The sequence below is a fragment of the Symphalangus syndactylus genome, chromosome 4 (genome assembly GCF_028878055.3).
Source record: "Symphalangus syndactylus isolate Jambi chromosome 4, NHGRI_mSymSyn1-v2.1_pri, whole genome shotgun sequence".
Classification (NCBI taxonomy): Eukaryota; Metazoa; Chordata; class Mammalia; order Primates; family Hylobatidae; genus Symphalangus; species Symphalangus syndactylus.
In genome coordinates, this window is record NC_072426.2 from 125,131,614 (window position 1) to 125,149,964 (window position 18,351).

General features: G+C 39.3%; 1 long non-coding RNA gene across 1 annotated transcript in view; it reads left to right on the top strand.

The window, feature by feature from the left end:
• Positions 1–11,242, top strand: part of LOC129480333 (uncharacterized) — a 30,188-nt gene extending 18,946 nt beyond the window's left edge. The window contains exons 3-4 of the long non-coding RNA XR_008656996.1: positions 6,696–6,769; positions 11,007–11,242. This is a non-coding gene — a long non-coding RNA (uncharacterized lncRNA). The remainder of the gene's footprint in view (positions 1–6,695; positions 6,770–11,006) is intronic.
• The last annotated feature ends 7,109 nt before the right edge of the window (positions 11,243–18,351 follow it).

The window sequence follows — 18,351 nt, forward strand, 5'->3', positions numbered from 1 at the left end:
ACTATTTTAACATTTTATTTTCAGTAAATAAAAGAGAAGGATTTCAACTGGAGGTCAGATGCAAAATTAAGAATGGGGCATGTGAATCTGTTCTAAGTGATGGGCTGTAGGCCTCTCCTGTGTTTCCAGAACTGGAAGAGACACCATTAGAAAACCCACTGAGCTTAAATTAACATCCTTTCCAGGTGGATCTGGGGGCTGAATTGATGGGCACAGTGGGTCAAGTTATTTTTTACAGATTTAAATCTTTGATTAAAAAATCTCTTTTTAATCTTTGATCCAATTGGAGTTCATTTTGGTGAATTTTAGATTTTTTTTCCCAAATAACAAATGGTCCCAGCACCATTTGTTGAATAATGAATTGTTCCTTTTCCCCACTGATTTGTGAAAATATCAATTGTCACCATTTCCTGAATATCTATTATGTACCAGGTGCTTTGATGTGTTTTGTAATGGATTTGTGCCTTTTCTAGGTGACCCAGAATCTGAAATTCCTTCCTGCATTTGATAAATTGTCTACCTTATGAATCTTGCTAGGGAAGGAGAGCTTGCCTTCACTATAAAACTTGAAAATGCCAGAACTTATTTTCCCAGACTCCTCTGCACTTAGGTTAGGAGCAACCAATCAACAGACCCTCTCTGGAATTTACAACTGGATCTATTGATTCAAAGAGGATGGACCAAGCCAACGCCATTCTGATGAGAGATCCAGCAGCAACTGCTGTCTAGAAGCATATGTGGCCATGCCAGCAGTGACACCTAGGATTCAGTGGTAGGGCTGGCAGTCCTCACATGTTCTTTGGGGGCATGAATTTCTGTGGTCCTGGTTGCTGCCTAGCCTTCCTTGTTCTTCCCTTTTCCCAAGACTGTTTCTCTGCCCTTCTCAGAAATTTTGTAAGCAACACAAGAGCCTTGAATAAATTCCTCATCTGCCCAGATTAGCCAGAGTATGTCTCTGCCACTTGTAACTAAAAACCTTGACTAATACATGTAGGATATCATTTGATTCTCAAATCTTCACACCTTAAAGATACATATCACCATCCCCATTCCATTTTAGGTAATTAATATTCAGTAAGAGTATTAACTTGCTCAAGAGTGCATGGACTGGAATTCAAATCCAGGTTTGAATTTATCTGATTCTGAAGTTCATACTCTTTCTACTCTATCACACAATTCCAACATTATCATAAACTATGACATACACACACACACACACACACACACATACATGTGAGTGCTCTTTCTCTCTCTCTCAAGGCAGAAACTATATGTAATTTTTTGGTGTATGCTTTTGTTATGCTCCATTGGTATAGCCTGGTGCTGCCATCACACTGTTTGATTTATTGCACCTTTATAACAAGTTTTAAAGTTGAGGATAGCAAGTTCTCCTTTATTCTTTTAAATCCTTTTCTTGCCTCTTCTTGAATGTTTCTTTTTCTAGATGAGCAACTGGATAATTTTGCAAAGATTTCCCCAAATCATGGAGGAACAAATTAGCAGCTTGAATTTGAAGTGCTTAATGTTATTTTCACTTAACAGGGTTAGATGAAGTAAACTTCATCGCTCCCACGTGTGTGTGTGCACACATTCACACACACGCTTACAAATATGTACCTATATAAAGACTTTTGGTACTTATATAAAGACTCCTTGTTTGTTAGCTTCAGCATATTTTCAAATTCTGTAGAGGCAGAAAGTGTGGCAGTATTGGTCCAAGAAGCTGTTGGACATTGAGGCTGGTCAACAAATGGAAAGAAGATGCCTTGATAGGAGAGTAGCAGTGGGGAGGAAAATAGTTCTTCGCAGGCTTTATTTTTTATATTGCTTTGTTCCTGTGAAAAGCAGCATGGTTCACTTTGATTCTTCCATTCTTTTCTCCAAGCATAATTTTTATGCTGTGGGAATTCTTTCCAAGCAACACTCGACAAATAAATCCCAGGAAAATGTCTGATTTGCGTCTGCACAGAATTTTCCTGGTGTGGATTCTAGGTAATAGAAAACCTGAATAATGTCTATGGTCCTGGAAGAATTTCTGTAATTATGGCTTTGTTGAGGCTCTGTTAAGAACCAATGAGACCCACAGTCCTTGTCTGGTCCAATAAACCAAGAGAGTAATTTCCACCTCTTTAAGTGGATATAGATTTGATACATAGCTGTTCATCATGAATTAATGAAAAGCCCCTACTTTTGATCCAGGAGGACACCAGGCTCTTCCTTCTCTCTTGCAGAAAAACATTCAAGTACAAACATCCTTGTGAGAATCCCCCATAGGAAATTCTATGCATCTGCTCAGATTAAAAAGGCATCAACTTATTTATTTCCTCTAATAGAGAGGGACTTCTCTGAACACAGAGTTCTCTCCTGAAAGGCCAGTGGCTTGGTTCTGGGAATTGCGAGATGCTAGCAATTGGCATGATGCTCTTCATAGGAGATTCTGAGGGTGTACAAATGCTGATACCCACATGTAAACTGTGCTGTGGAATCCAGCTGCCTTTGTTGCAGCACAGACTCAACAATGCCAGGAAATTTTTTTTTTTTTTTTTTTTTGAGACGGAGTCTCGCTCTGTCGCCCAGGCTGGAGTGCAGTGGCGCGATCTCGGCTCACTGCAAGCTCCGCCTCCTGGGTTCACACCATTCTTCTGCCTCAGCCTCCCGAGTAACTGGGACTACAGGTGCCCGCCACCACACCTGGCTAATTTTTTTGTATTTTTTAGTAGAGCTGGGGTTTCACCGTGTTAGCCAGGATGGTCTCGATTTCCTGACCTTGTGATCCAATGCCAGGAAATTTCTGAGGCTACACTTTTATTCCAGATCCAGGGTTATTCTTTTCTACCACAATCCACACAGGTATTTCTAGTTGGTCTCAGAATTGTGGATAACATCAGAAATGGAATGCAGCTTGTAGCAAGCCAGAGAGCTGACTTCTAAAATTAAATTAAGATTAGACATGGAACCTCATATCTTTGAAGCTGTGCTGCATAATAAGGTGGAACTGAATGCTGTGCCCAGGAAATTTATGCCATATTTGCAGCAACACTTCCGATAAAAAATTGAATTGATGAGCAGAGGGTTCATCATGTTGTAACAGCATATACAGTAATCTCGTGAACCACTCTCCACTGGAGTTAATAATTAACTGTTACTGAGCTACCTAATAATGTGGCCTGGCTTGGCTTTCCATCAGCAAAGACCTGGCAACCAGGGGCAATGGCTTCTGAGGACAGCCAGTCAAAAATTGCATTTGCCTATAGAAAACCTATGCTTTTACTTTGTCCTGATTTGGAACAGAGCTGGTTTCCTAGGTAAAGTTGTGGTGATAATGACTAGAAATGAATTTCTCATCTAGGCACATTCTGAAAGGCCGGTTTTGGGCATCCATAAAGAAGAAAACTTGTAAGGTAACCTAAAAGGGACAAAATGATAGCTGCTGTAATTCAACTGTCTTTGAACAGCAGTCTGCCAGCCTGCCCAGTTAGGTATTATTGGTCCTCTCACACCTATTGTAGTGAAAAAAGAACTTGCTTTATCTTTAGAGAAACTTAGTTTTACTACTGATTCAAAGCAATGAAAAACACAGATTTGGTCTCCTTTCAGTTTTTTGAAATGCCCAATACTGAGTATTTGGTAACCAGTACGCATTTGATTCCTCTAGTGATCATGAGCTCTGATATTACTATGTATACAAAATGCTTTAGAAATCAGCTCACAATGCAGTTTTCTACTGTGGTTTGAGTGAATGATTCATGACTACAAGTTTAAATGGTAGGTAGATACAGAGAAAAGTCATCTGAGTTTTTAAATGATGACCTCTTTCCAGGTAAAGTGTCAAAAATAATTATTCCTCTTAATTTTTTCTAAACTCCAGTGAAAATGTACCGTGCCATTTTTCTCCCACCTTAAGGGAACAATTATCCATTGCTCAAAGACTAATGTGAGAGTCTGTAATCTTAATTGAACAAAACATATTTATCTCCCCCAAATTTAAATGTAAATCCAAAATTTAAAAAGGTTGACCAAAATTGCTTAAAATATTGTTCACCAAAACGAGGAAAAAATCCAAGCAACTATGAGTTACTTATGTCATAAGTAAAAAAGCATTTGGTGGCTTCGCAATGTTTAATGTAGCCAAGTGGTGTTGTAAAATTATGGTTCTTCTGACAAGGTGAAGGTTCTCCAGGGGTCTGTCTCTCGTGGGCAAAAAGGCAAAGTCATTTCATATCAGATGTGTGCTATTTAGATAACTGTTCTGGGTTCTAAAGAAGTTAAGAATCATCCAAATTGTGATAACTTACTAAAATAATGCGTGCTGGTCAGCCCCAGAATACATGATTCACAAAAGGAACTGAAATATACTCATTAATCCTAGAGGCTGAAGATCCCAGAACAGTTACTGAAAGTTCTATATAACTTGCCATTTCTGTAATTTCCCAACAAGGAGCTTCTAAAACCTATGGAGTCCCTTAGACCTATGCTGAGCTCTTGGTTGATCAGTAACATTGTCAATGAGCAGTAATATTTTGAAAGATATATTTTTTTCTGAGCAGTAGGTCTCAACAGTGGGCTTAAAATATTCAATAAATCTTGGTGTAAACAGATGTGCTCTTGTGTTGTTCTTTTGAGAGAGCACAGACAGAGTAGATTTAGCATAATTCTTAAGGGCCCTAGGACTTTCGGAATAGTAAATGAGCACTGTTCTACTTTAAGTCACCAGCTGCATTAGCCCCTAACAAGAGAGTCAGCCTGTCCTTTGAAGCTTTGAAACCAGGCATTGATTTCTCCTCTCTAGCTAGGAAAGTCCTAGATGACATCTTCTTGCAATAAAAGGCTACTTCCTTTACATTGAAGATCTATTATTTAGTGTAGCCACCTTCATCAATTATCTTACCTAGATATTCTGGATAACTTGCTGCAGCTTGTATATCAGCACTTGCTGTTTCACCTTGCACTTTTATGTTATAGAGAGGGTTTCTTTTCTTAAACCTCATGAACCAACCTCTGCTAGCTTCCCACTTTTCTTCTGTGGCTTCCTAACCTCTCTCAGCCTTCATAGAGTTAAAGAGAGTTAGGGCCTTGATCTGGATTAGACTTTGGCTAAAAAGAATGTTGTAAGGTTTGATCTTCTATCCAGACCACTGAAACTTTCTCCATATTGGCAATGAGGCTGTTTCACCTTCTCATCATTCATGTATTCACTGGAGTAGCACTTTTAATTTCCTTTGCATTCACAACTTGGCTAACTGTTTGGCACAAAAGGCCTAGCTTTTGGCCTGTCTCAGCTTTCAATATGTCTTCCTCCCTAAGCTTAATCATTTCTAGATTTTGATTTCAGGTGAGAGACATGCAACTGTTCTTTTCACTTGAGCACTTAGAGGCTGTTGTAGGGTTATTAACTGACCTAATTTCAATATTGTTGTGTCTCAGGGAATAGAGAGGCCTGAGGCGAGGGAGTGAGATGGGAAATAGTCAGTTGGAGCAGTCAGAGCACACACATTTACGAATTTTTGCCATCTCATGTGAGCATGTTTCATGGCACCCCAATATAATTATAATAGTAACATCAAAGACTGATCACAGATCATTATAACCAATTTAATAATAATGAAAAAGTTTGAAATATTATGAGAATTACTAAAATGTGACACAGAGACATGAGGAGAGTACTCATTGCTGGAAAAATGCTTGAAAGATGCTTGACTCAGCATTGCCAGAAACATACAATTTGTTAAAAAAAAAAAAGCAATATCTGCAATATGCAATAAAGGGAAGTGCAATACAATGGAATATTCCTGTATTGGATAGTGCTGCCTTAATTAAAGAAGAAAATAAATATTTATTGAGAAGTTACCATGTGATAGATATTGTATTTCTCTTTTTCCTATTTCACTGTGAAGAAAAGAGCTTAAGTCACTTGTCCAAGTCATATAACTGATATGGGGCAGAGCTATGACTCAATCCAGTTTCTTTTGATCCAAGCCCAGTGTCATTTCCAAGCATGGCCAAGTGTTGGCTCATCCATTCATCCATCTAACACATACTTACTGAGAGAGTGACTGTATATTTTAATGTCAGGACAACATATGATATTTTAATGTGACCGTATATTTTAATGTCAGGACAACATGGGTTATAATATTTTATGTCAGGACAACGTGTGAAAACTGTTATTGAACAAACTGGACCCTCTGCTTACTGAGCACCTGGCTAGCAACTGGAGCTGTATGGTTAGAAAGGCCAAATGTAGTTCTACCTTCATAGAACTTATAGGCTCATGAGGGAGTCAAACATTAAATATATAATCCCCAAATTATTTATCAGCCACAGTTGTGAAAGTATCAAACATGAAAGCCCATCCGTTTTGGGAGAGGCTTCTGAATCCCATTAAATAACAACAACAATCATAATTAACAATCAGGATTTAGCTTCCAATGCCTGGGAAGTTCAAATGAGTAAGGTAAATCTATGACACTGGTGGCCTCCTGATTGATGAATCCACTGTAATCTCTATGCCTGGTAAACAGAGAGATCTATTTCATTCAAGGTCATCCTGGGTTGGCATGACCAACTTTAATTTCATCTGATTCTCCTTGGGTAGAAGTATTTTTGAGACAAAAAGCGGAGATCGGCTAATTTGTCAACATTACAAAGCAGGAGACTTATCTTCGTAACTCTTCTCCCTCATTGAACCTTCCCAGCAGCAGCTGCTGACATATGAACCTCACAGATGAAGATGCCATAGCATGGCTATTTCTCGACTGCACTGCTGAGGGTAAGATAGTGAGAAAACGCTTTTTCGTAGCAATTTCTTTGTCATTTTTAACAGGGTCAAACTCAAATACTCGTAAAAGGAGATTGAGAGCCAATATGCTATACCACCAAATTTAAAAAGCGAAAAAAATCAGAGCCGTAAACTGTTATCATTTCCAGTATTTTATTCCTTCTAATGCTAGCCCATTAGTTTCAATAAAAGAACAACAGAATGTCCATTTCACCGTAACTTGACATGCTTATTATGCCAATATGATTAGTTTTTGCAAAACACTCCTGTACTGGTTATAGTTTGTAGAAAAATTGATTTCACAGAACCAGAGAAATTAGAATTAGAAACATTCTATTAGGTCACGAGGTGCATCCCCCGGGGCTAGTATAGAATTAATCCCCAGTTCCCAGTGTATTATCTGATGGAGTTTTTATCAGGTTTTGATGGGCTTACATATTTATTATAGGCTGGCAATACATACCACTAAAAATTATACCAATCCATCTGAGAAATAAAATTCTAGAAAAATAAGCGTCTGCTGAGCACTAATTTTACTTTGGTGGATACATTTTTAATATACTGGTGTTTATAGCCTCTCATCTTATAAGAGGCAGGGTAGTAGCACTGGATCATGGGTTGGCATTACAATCAAATAGAGAATTTGCATATCTTAAGTTGCAAGAATTTCCCCGGACAAAATTTCCCATCAGATTTACACAAAATGTGGTATGAATTTTTGATTCCCAAGAATGGCTTATTTTGCGTAAAGGAAATTGAATCCTGTACCTCAAGCAAGTGGCTGCAATCAAACACTTGACTAGCCTGACATTTTCGTCTTCTTAGGCACTGTGTACTGAGCTATGGCTCCAGGACAGATATTTGTGAGAGGGTGGTGCATGCAACTCTGAACGGAGGGCTGGGAGTGGGGTGCGGTGAGGGAGTCTGCTGGTGTTGCCTGAACTCCACATGTCCTGCTTTCTTCCTCAGCATGGCTGCTTTTTGGGCAGTGACTCAGAAAGGGAGAAAAGCAGAGAAGGAGGAGATGGCTTCTCCAAGTAAAATTTACAACACTCTTCTACATACAGTCAGCCCATAAACTCCTGAGATCTCCCAGGTCAGGGTAGGATTGCCTCTCTGCTTCCTCATGTACCATTCAAGAATTCTCCTCCCCCATTGAGACCATCCTTGAAGTTCATTGTCACTCACCTATTAAAGATGTTGGAGAAAAGTACATTATGTGATTTTCCTCAATCCTGCTAGGTTGTTTCTTCACCCCTTGCTCCTTCACGGAGATAACAAGCAGAAAGTTTGATGTGGGCTCAGTTGTGGGGAGGTGGTGGGGGAGGAAGTCAGGTTATGCCTGCAAAAAAGCAGCGAGGGAGGCGCAGAAGTGTAACGTTCAGCCAAATAATGCTTTCTTTCACTTGTTGTTCACATTCTCATGTCCCTGTGTGAAAGCCTAGATGAAATTCTTGTTGTTCAGGATGCGGCTGATGGGTATTATGTCTGGAGAGCATCCCAGCGAAGGTCTTATATATCTTTTATACACCTGCATGCTAAATGAGCAAGAACACCCAGATGCTGAGTAAGACTTACGAATTTGGTGTAAATTATGCAAAAAGTAATTTTGTATGTCCAGAAAGTAGCGCTCTCAGTAGTACAGTTTTTCTAAACTCTCCATAATTTAGGAGAATGCAAACTGAAAGGCAGTCAAACAGCCACACGGCCTAATTGCACAGCACAGTGTATCAGCTTCGACAGGTGCCAGTCACAGAGAAGGCTCTTGCCCACTAAGGATTCTTTTATACCCAAAGCAGAAGCCAGTAAAACTGCTCGAGGAGGTTAAAAAAGGCAGGGACCTTAGCCACGTTAACCCTCAGATGGTGGCAGTAAAGACAGTTTTATCAATGGGCTCTGGCAAAGTGAAGATGGTGAAACAATTCTGAAGAAAAGAAGCCAGGGAGCTGCACTCTTGGGGTTGGACAGAATTTCAGTAGAGATCAAGGTCCACCTTTGCCACTCAAAGTGTGGCCCACACACAAGAAGAATCAGCATGACCTGGAAACTTGTGCCACCTACAGAATCTTGAGCCCTACCTCAAACTTACTGAATCAGAAATATGCATTTTTCAAAACTCCAGGTGATTTGTTTGCACATGAAGATTTGAGAAGCACTGCTATACACCACCATTTCCCTAGTGGTTTTCCCATGGTAGAAGCCTGAACTTGCTAAGAAGGGACACAGATTTTCTAGCCCAGTGAAAAGTTGATCTCATTCTCATTTCAGTAATAGCCAATGAATGACTATGCTTTCCTTCATTACTTTTTTTTTTTTTAATTTTTTGACCACTCCCATTGTTTCCTTTTGGGAACAATTCCTCACTACATGTGATTCTGGCAAGACTGTCAGCCGTATAGGCTGGGCATTTGACTGAGGTTGGCTAGAAACAATTTTTTTTTCTCCTGGGGTTTGATCTGGAGAAGGTCTTTATTCTTCTGAAATCCTAAGGTGCAGGAAAAATGTAGGCTTGGGACTGGGACTGGCAGGGATATCTTGGCTACCATATGTAGAGAAAATCTGCTTGAGAATGAAGCCAGGGGAGCCAGGCAGAGCAGAAAGGTAGAGAGAGAGAAATTATTTCAGGACCTGAGACCAGTTGTGCCCAAAGGCAGACAACCCTGGGACTTCCGAGTTGAGTGAGCCAATAAATTCAGTTTAGCTTAAAGCAGTTTTAGGTTAGTTTTTTGTCATTTGTAGCTTAAAAAAAAAGTGGTTCTGACCAATATATTCCTGAAATTGGATCATCAGATCTTCCAAACCAGAAACTTTGACATCTGGAAACCTGGAAATACATGAAGAGAATAAATTCATTATAAAGTTCACAACCTATAATTTGACCACTGTGTGAGTGAACTTGTGTGAGTATCTGTAAGAATAATCTGAGTATAAATGTAGAAGGTTTAAAACTTTTAGGCACTCATGAGCCCTAAATACCAGTTATCTGTATAATTGCAGCAGGCTGTGTTTATTTTCTAGATCTAGAGACAATGCCTATTGAAATTAATATTCAAATTTATGCCAGCTAATATGCAAATCAGGTTGGCTTTGGTGCTTTAAAAACAAGAGAATAGGATTGCAGCACTGGCATTTCAATGGTGCCGATGCTTTGATGAACGAAGACAAAGAGGGCTAGAATGCAGATGAAACATGTTTCCTTGGACTACCCAATGCAAATGGGAAATTTATAGCTCTGTAAACTGTTTTAAAACATAAAACAATACCTCAATTTAATATAGCAGCTTAACCATTCATTAATTTACTCAGTGCAAACACTGCAACTTTCAGAAATGATGCTACCCATAAATACAATCTACAACCACAAAAAATTGAAAAAACACAAAAGAAAATTGTGCTTTTACTCCTGCCAAATTTCAAAATCTAAATCTACAATTGTTTGTTCCACTTGAAACACTGAAGCCTGCTTCTCTTCTATAATCAACTGATATCCATTCTTGGACATCTATTTCACTCTTATGTGTCTAGTTCAATATTATGTATGGTATGTATACGTATTTTTAAATTATCCATTAGAATTAGGTTAAGTTATAACAGAAACTTGAAAAGTAGTAGCTTAAATAAGGTAGAAATGTTTTTATTTCTTAATAAAAAATAATGTATGGAGTTGGACAGCCCCGGGCCAGTAGAGTGCCTCCATGGTTATTGAGAACTAAAGATTCTTCCAGATTTTCAACACAGAGTATAGAATGTGGTGCTCATCCTCTACGTTCAAGATAACTGCTGGGTCTCTCCAGCCATAAAATCCAGTTTCCCAGCAGCAGGATGGAAAAAAAGAAGAGTTTGCCACGTGTTTTTTTTTTAGAAAAAACTTGTCAGAGGAAATTCCAAAAGGTTATACTTTTACAAAGTATATCTGCTTACATCTCATTAATCAGAATTTATTTCTATGTCATGTCTAGCTATGGGAGAGGCTGGAAGATGTGGTCTTTTAGCTGGGAGGCCATGTGCCCTGATAAAAATCATTATTCTGTTAATTTGGGAGAGAAACAGAGAACAGGAATGTCATTAGATAACTCTGCTCCAAGTATTAAATATGTATGTGTTTATCAATTTATTTTGTGTTTCCCCCACTGGAAACTAGCTCCACATGGGCAAAGACTTTGTTTTCTTCATGATTGTAGCCTTAATATTATTTTATATTTCTCTTCTCTAACTTTTTTCCCAGTAGTTTAAGAACATCAACCAGACGGCTGTGTTGAGAATACAGACACCGCATTCAGATTCAGTGAGAAAGAGTGCTTTGATCAACTAATATTTTCTGCAGTGGTCCATCCATGTGTGTCGGGTTTTACTATTCCTGGCTTAAGCATTCTCTACAACCACGAGCTTGCAACTAAAATGCTGAGAAATGTATGGCTACCATAAAGCCAGTTTAAATCTACATGCCAAAAGGCCTTCTTTAAATTTGTTGTGTCCAGTGTTTTATTCTAACTAAAGATAGTATTCTCTGCAAGTTTTTTTTTCTTATGTGGAACTCTCTTGTGCATTTGTAAATTTTGCAGGGTTCCAGAGTGTTGCTAAAGGAATTACGTGCAAATTCTAAGTTGGCAAATTCTTACTAGAAAGTTGCTGGGAAAAGAGAGTTTTGCTTTTCTTTAAAAGACAAAATGAAAAAACACGTCATGAGTCTTATGCTGTCAGAGCAGAGATGCAATTCTGTGACATGTGTATCTTCTGATTAATTTAGAAAGCAAGAGGGGGCTAGAGGAGTGATAAGGACTTTTCAAGTTCAACACAAATGCTAGAAAGTAAAGCTTAGGCTTTCTCTTTATTTAGCTCCAACAAGCCAAGCATGGGGACAAAAAGGCCAGAGTTAAACTACAATTAAAAATAGCTAAGACTATTGAGTAAAGCACCAACTTGCATCTAAAAAATGATGTCTTTAAAAAGCTGTCATTGCAGCAACCTTCTTTTTGTGCCCCACACAACACATTTCATCAGTCTTGGTGACAAGACAGTAACTTGATGAGGCTGTGATTCTTTCAGAGGGAGGGAATTCTGCAACTCTCCACAAAGATAAACTGGAATTTTCAGAGTATGGTTTGAAAAGCCTCCTTAAAGACTCATACACTTCTCTTGGGGCACGTGTCCCTCTCTCTCACGACTTACCCACTTGTGAGTCAGGAATTACTGCCTTATTGGAATGATCTGCGTTGCTGTTTAATTTTTGTCTTGTTTAGCTGCATCCATGGAGAATGGCCCATTTGTAAATAATATCGGGTAATTCCAGGTCTTAGTTTGGATTCTTTCAAAAACAAAGTTTAAGGGTCTTGGAAGCAGATTGTTTATCTGGGAGGTGGTCTCAGAACGAGGAGTGAGAAAACAGATTAAGACAGGGAAGGAAGAGAATCCAATATATGAGTGTGTTATTGAGGTCACACTATGGGCAACAGGGTCTTGATTATACCAGGACCCAGAAAAGTGTACAAATATGTCCCAGAATTGTCACTTTGAAGTATGGGAATTTGGTGCATTTCTGCACTGGCACCCTTCCTATTGGTTGCGCATTGCCCCAGGGGCATTAGCATACAGGGGCCCCCGACTTTGGGGCTGTGCAGTTGTGTGGACAGAGTACTCTCTGGCATCAGAGAATCCTGCTCATTACTGGCTTGCAGAAAGGCTCATGAGACATTGATTTGAGATGGACAATGACAGAACAAGGTGAGTCTGGCATTTACTCGGGGCTGTCTGCTGCAGCTACAGCTAAAGTCAGAGGTGGATTCAGGTGGAATGATGGGGAGGGAGAAGGTGGGTACCAGAGGTGTCTGCTGCAGTCTCTGACTGTGAACTGGAACTCAGTTAATGCTCAGCAGTTTGATTTAGGCCTCATTGCTATCATCAATGCATTTTTTTTTTTTTTTTTTTTTTGAGATGGAGTCTCGCTCTGTTGCCAGGCTGGAGTACAGTGGCGCGATCTCAGCTCACTGCAACCTCCACCTCCTGGGTTCAAGCGATTCTCCTGCCTCAGCCTCCTGAGTAGCTGGGACCATAGGCGTGCACCACCATACCCAGCTAAGTTTTGTATTTTTATTAGAGACAGGGTTTCACCATGTTGGCCAGGATGGTCTCAATCTCTTGACCTCATGATCTGCCCGCCTTGGCCTCCCAAAGTGCTGGGACTACAGGCGTGAGCCACCGTGCCTGGCCCATCAATGCATTTGATTGTACATTTTTAACTAAGGAGACAATTTAAAATTGGTATTAACCTAAAGTTAACAAAGTGAGGACTAACATCACAATAGCCATCTTACATCTTATACAGATGTAATTTAAATCCTTGGATTCTTCTCTCTCTTTCTTCTTCTTGTTTAACTTTCAAATATCCCTTTTGCATGCTACTATCTCTACCCAAGGGTAGGGATGGAAAAGCAAGGTGGTGAAAATAGAATCTGTCAAATACTGTCACTTGTTAGAAACTCTTTTAAAAGTCCTTATGGAATAGGAAGCTGAGATTGTTGGCCAAAATGAGATTTGGGGATTACATGCGATTTGAATTTCTCCATGCTATTCAATTTCTATCGTTAATTGGGACATGACTCATAAGTCTAAATAATTGGCATAGAATGCCAAAGAGAAAGATGCATGAACTGCTTATTATTGATGCAGCTGCATTTCCTGTGTGTGGTGGCCATGGTGGGCAAAGGATGCAGGGGCAGCAGAGCCTGGTGGAGCCTGCAAGGCTTTGTGGCTCTGAGGCTGCCCTTGGCTAGCCATGAGACACAGGGCAAGATAACCATCCTCACAGAGCCTCCGTTTCCTCAGCTATAAGATAGAAGTAATAACAGCTTCCTTGCAGGGTCACTGAGAGGATTAAGTATAATTATGCAAAATGTTTGGCATCTTGAAACTGTACTATTAACAAGCCAATGGATAATAAATGCAAAATCTCATTTCTATTTTGTATCCTACTTTGACTTAATTTCTGGGTAAAGTTTTCATTTACTGAAACCAACTGCTTTGACTCATTTAGACTTAGTCATTGAATGTAAAATTAGCAAGTCCCTTGGGTTGATATTGAGCTGAAAATACAGATGCCAGGAGGTCAGCACATTCCCCATTTTACCCATTCCAAGAAGATGGAGCCATCTCTGAACAGAACGGCTGCTCCTAAACCCAAAGTATCCAGCAGTAATTGGTCCCACAGCAGTCCCCCTCCTGTGGCCACTGCTCATATTCTGGATATGGTGAGAAGAAAGGCAGGTCCAGAGCAGGATGGATGGGGGCAACCTTTGGTGGTTCCTTGTCATCCGAGGCTGTCTGGATCTATCATAGGGGAGGATTTGGCTCAGTCTGAAGCCCAAGGTAGACCACTCTGGGAAGCGACAGGGCCCTGGTCTTCAAATCTGGAGGTCCATGAAGACTTTCCAAGAGATACACAGGCATTTTTAGATTTAAGGGACTCTATTTCCAGTTCCTCAACTTTCACATGTACTTCTTCTAAACTAAGCAGAGGTGACCTGAAAACAAGACTGTTTCTCTCTTACATATTCCCTTTAATAGTCTCCCTTCTATTTCACTAGAGAAAAGCAAGTGTCTCTCACCTATTTCAAAGCATACCACAGTGCATTGCCCAGGACGTCAAAAACTCTGTGACTCCAAACAAAGGGGCAAGCAGAAATACACTACTTTTTTTATACTACCTTTTGTTTGTTTGTTTTTTGTTTTTGTTTTTGTTTTTGTTTTTTGACAGGGACTTACTCTGTTGCCCAGGCTGGAGTGTAGTTGTGCGATCTCAGCTCACTGCAGCCTCAATCTCCCAGGCTCAAGTAATTCTCTCACCTCAGCTTCCTGAGTAGCTGGGATTACAGGTGTGCGCCACCATGCCTGGCTAATTTTTGTATTTTTTGTAGAGATGGGGTTTCTCCATGTTACCCAGACTGGTCTCTAACTCCAGGGCTCATGTGATCTGCCCACCTCAGCTGGGCCTCTACTTTTTTTTTAACTTTTATCTTAAGTTCAGGGATACATGTGCAGGTTTGTATAGGTTAACTCATGTCATAGGGGTTTGTTGTACAGATTATTTCATCACCCAGGTACTAAGCCTAGTACCCATTAGTTATTTTTGTCTGATCCTCTCCCTCCTCCCACCCTCCATCCTGTGAAAAGCCCCAGTGTCTGTTGTTCCCCTCTTTGTGTCCATGTATTCTCATCATTTAGCTCCCACTTATAAGTGAGAACATGCAGTATTTGGTTTTCTGTTCCTGCGTTAGTTTGCTAAGGATAATGGCCTCCAGTTCCATCCACGTTCCTGTAAAGCACATAATCTCATTCCTTTTTTTATGGCTGCATAGAGTACACTATTTTTTTTAAAGGACCTTGAATTTTCCATAATCCACATATTGCTGAAGAAACATTTCCCGCTGAAGGAGATCCCTGTGACTCCGAAAAGGAATAACAGGGGCACGATGTTTTTCAATGGTAAGGCTGGGAGTGTTACCTGTCTATCTGTAGAGGTGGCTGTTACAGAGGTATGTTTCAACACATTTATTTGGATTAATAAATGACGCTAGATATGTGTGACAAAAAGTAAGCCTGATTTGGACAACTGCTTTGACAATGAGGACCTTTTATATGGCAGACATTTTCCATTAATCAACGTGTATATCTTAAGTTGAATTAAAAATATTTAAAACATGTGATAATACTAAGGCATTTAAGAAGAAATATAAATATTAGAAAAGGCCTAGTGAAATAAGCAATAATTTGTTTTTCCCAATCCCTTTTGTGTGTATCAGGTTAAACACGGTACTCCTCAGTGAATGAGTAGACTGTACAAATGACAGTCATTTCATACATGTGGCAAACGATCATATGAAAAAAAATTCAATGTCACTGATCATTAGAGAAATGGAAGTCAAAACCACAATGAGATACCATCTCACACCAGTGACAATGACTATTATGAAAAAGTCAAAAAATGACAGGTGCTGGCGAGGTTGTGGAGAAAAAGGAATGCTTATACACTATTGGTGGGAGTGTAAATTAGTTCAACCATTGAGGAAGACAGTGTGGAGATTCCTGAAAACCTAAAGACAGAAATACCATTTGACCCAGCAATCCCATTACTGGGTATATACCCAAAGGAATATAAATCATTCTATTATAAAGACTCATGCACACATGTGTTCATTGCAGCACTGTTCACAATAGCAAAAACATGGAATCAACCTAATGATAGATTCCATCAGTGATAGACTGGATAAAGAAACTGCGGTACATATACACCAAAGAATACTATGCATCCATAAAAAAGAACGAGATCATGTCCTTTGCAGAGACATGAACGAGCTGGAGGCCATTATTCTTAGCAAACTAAGGCAGGAACAGAAAACCAAATACCGCATGTTCTCACTTATAAGTGGGAGCTAAATGATGGGAGCACATGGACACAAAGAGGTGAACAACACACACTGGGGCTTATCAGAGGGTAGAGGGTGGGAGGAGGAAGAGGATTGGAAAAAATAACTCATGGGTACTGGGTTTGATACCTGGGTGACAAAATAATCTGTACAACGAACTCCCATGACACACATTTACCTATTTAACAAACCTGCACATGTACTTCTGAACTTGAAATAAAAGCTTAAAAAAGTGCACAGATTGCAAGCATACAGCTCAGTGAATTCCCACAACCTGAACACACCTGTGTAACAACACCCAGGTCAGAAAACAGAACAAGGTCAGCAGTTCAGAAGCCTTCCTTGTGATCCTTTCCAGTAACTACCCACCCTCCAAGGTGTACCACGATCTTTATCAGTACCAGTACAGATTAGTTCTCCCTTCTTTTTTGTCATTTATGTAAATGGAATTATACAGTTAAAAAAAGATAGTAATTTGATAAGTTTTGGTAGAAACTTTTTAGTATATGTCTCAGCATTTAAGAAAGTAGATAATTCTAGTAAGTGGGTACCAAATTCTTTGGTTAGTTGGGTGGGTTTCAACTCTTTGCTTTCAATAACATTAAAGGAGGACTTAATGGAGTTGTCAGCTCTCAGACATTAAAATAATTTATGATGAAAGAATAACTTTGTTATTCATGGAATGGAAATCAGAAAGGGTTTAAAGAATTGACTAGTATCTCTAAAACATGCATATTTGCCTTCCATACATACCTTCCATAAATGTATAAATATCTATATTTATATGCGGAAAGTATCTCAGCAATTATATTTTAAAACAAAGTAAGTAGAAGTAAAATTGTTTCTGAAACTGTCTTTTTCTAGCAAAAAGTAATATGAAGCCATAGATTCATCAATAATTGAAAAAAGAAGCCTCACTTATCTCATTGCAAGCTGCATTTTGGATAAAATTTGCCTCTTAACAATTACTTACCAAGATTTATAATATATTGATATTTTATTGCCAAGAAGTTTATACTAGTATAAAATTCTGTGGGCAAAATAGAATAAAAATATGAGTTCAAAGAGAAATAAGAATGATGTAAAACTTGGAACTGTAAGGGAAGATCACATCTACATACTTTAAAAAATGATGGACACCAAAATAGTATTTTAGTTCAATTAGATAAATGTAAGAGTGATATGATTTTTTAAGCCTGCATTTAAAATAATAATGCAAAAAAGTACATCCTTTGCAAATATTTAAACTTACAAATGAAGAATTTAAATACTAAGTTATAAATATGTTGAAGGGTGTTATGGTCTGAATGTACCCCCACAATTCATGTGTTGGAAACTTACTCCTCAGTGCAGCAGTGTTGGGAGGTGTTGCCTTTTGGGAGCTGTTGAGGTCCTGAGGGCTCTGACTTTATAGATTATGGCTGCTATAAAAAGAGCTTTTGGGAGGGGGTTGCTCTCTTTCACTCTTCTGCCATGTGAGGACACAACACTCATCCTTCTGTTCATCAGATGCTCCCGCCTTGGTCTTGGGCTTCCCAGCCTCCAGAGCTGTGAGAGAATACATTTCTGTTCTTTATAAATTACCCAGTCCAGGGTATTCTGTTACAGCAGCACAAAGTGAACTAAGATAAGGGACACATTAGTTTTTCAAAATTCTATTAGGGGATATTTGAGAAAGAAAGAAGAAAAGAAAACACTGCAATAGGGCAGGGGAACCCAACCCCAGGGACTAGTACTGGTCCATGGCCTGTTAGGAACCAGGCTACACAGCAGTAGGTGAGCAGCGGGCAAATGAGCGAAGCTTTATTTGTATTTATAGCCACTCCCCATTGCTCGCATTACTGCCTGAGCTCTGCCTCCTGTCAGATCAGTGGCCGCATTAGATTTTCATAGGAGCATGAATCCTATTGTGAACTGTGCATGTGAGGGATCTAGGCTGCACACTCCTTACGAGAATCTAGTGCCTGATGATCTGTCACTGTCTCCCATCACCCCCAAATGGGACCATCTAGTTGTAGGAAAACAAGCTCAGGGTTCCCACTGTTTCTACATTATGGTGAATTGTACAATTATTTCTATTACAATGTAATATTATATCTATTACCATGCAATAATAATAGAAATAAGGTGCACAATAAATGTAATGTGCTTGAA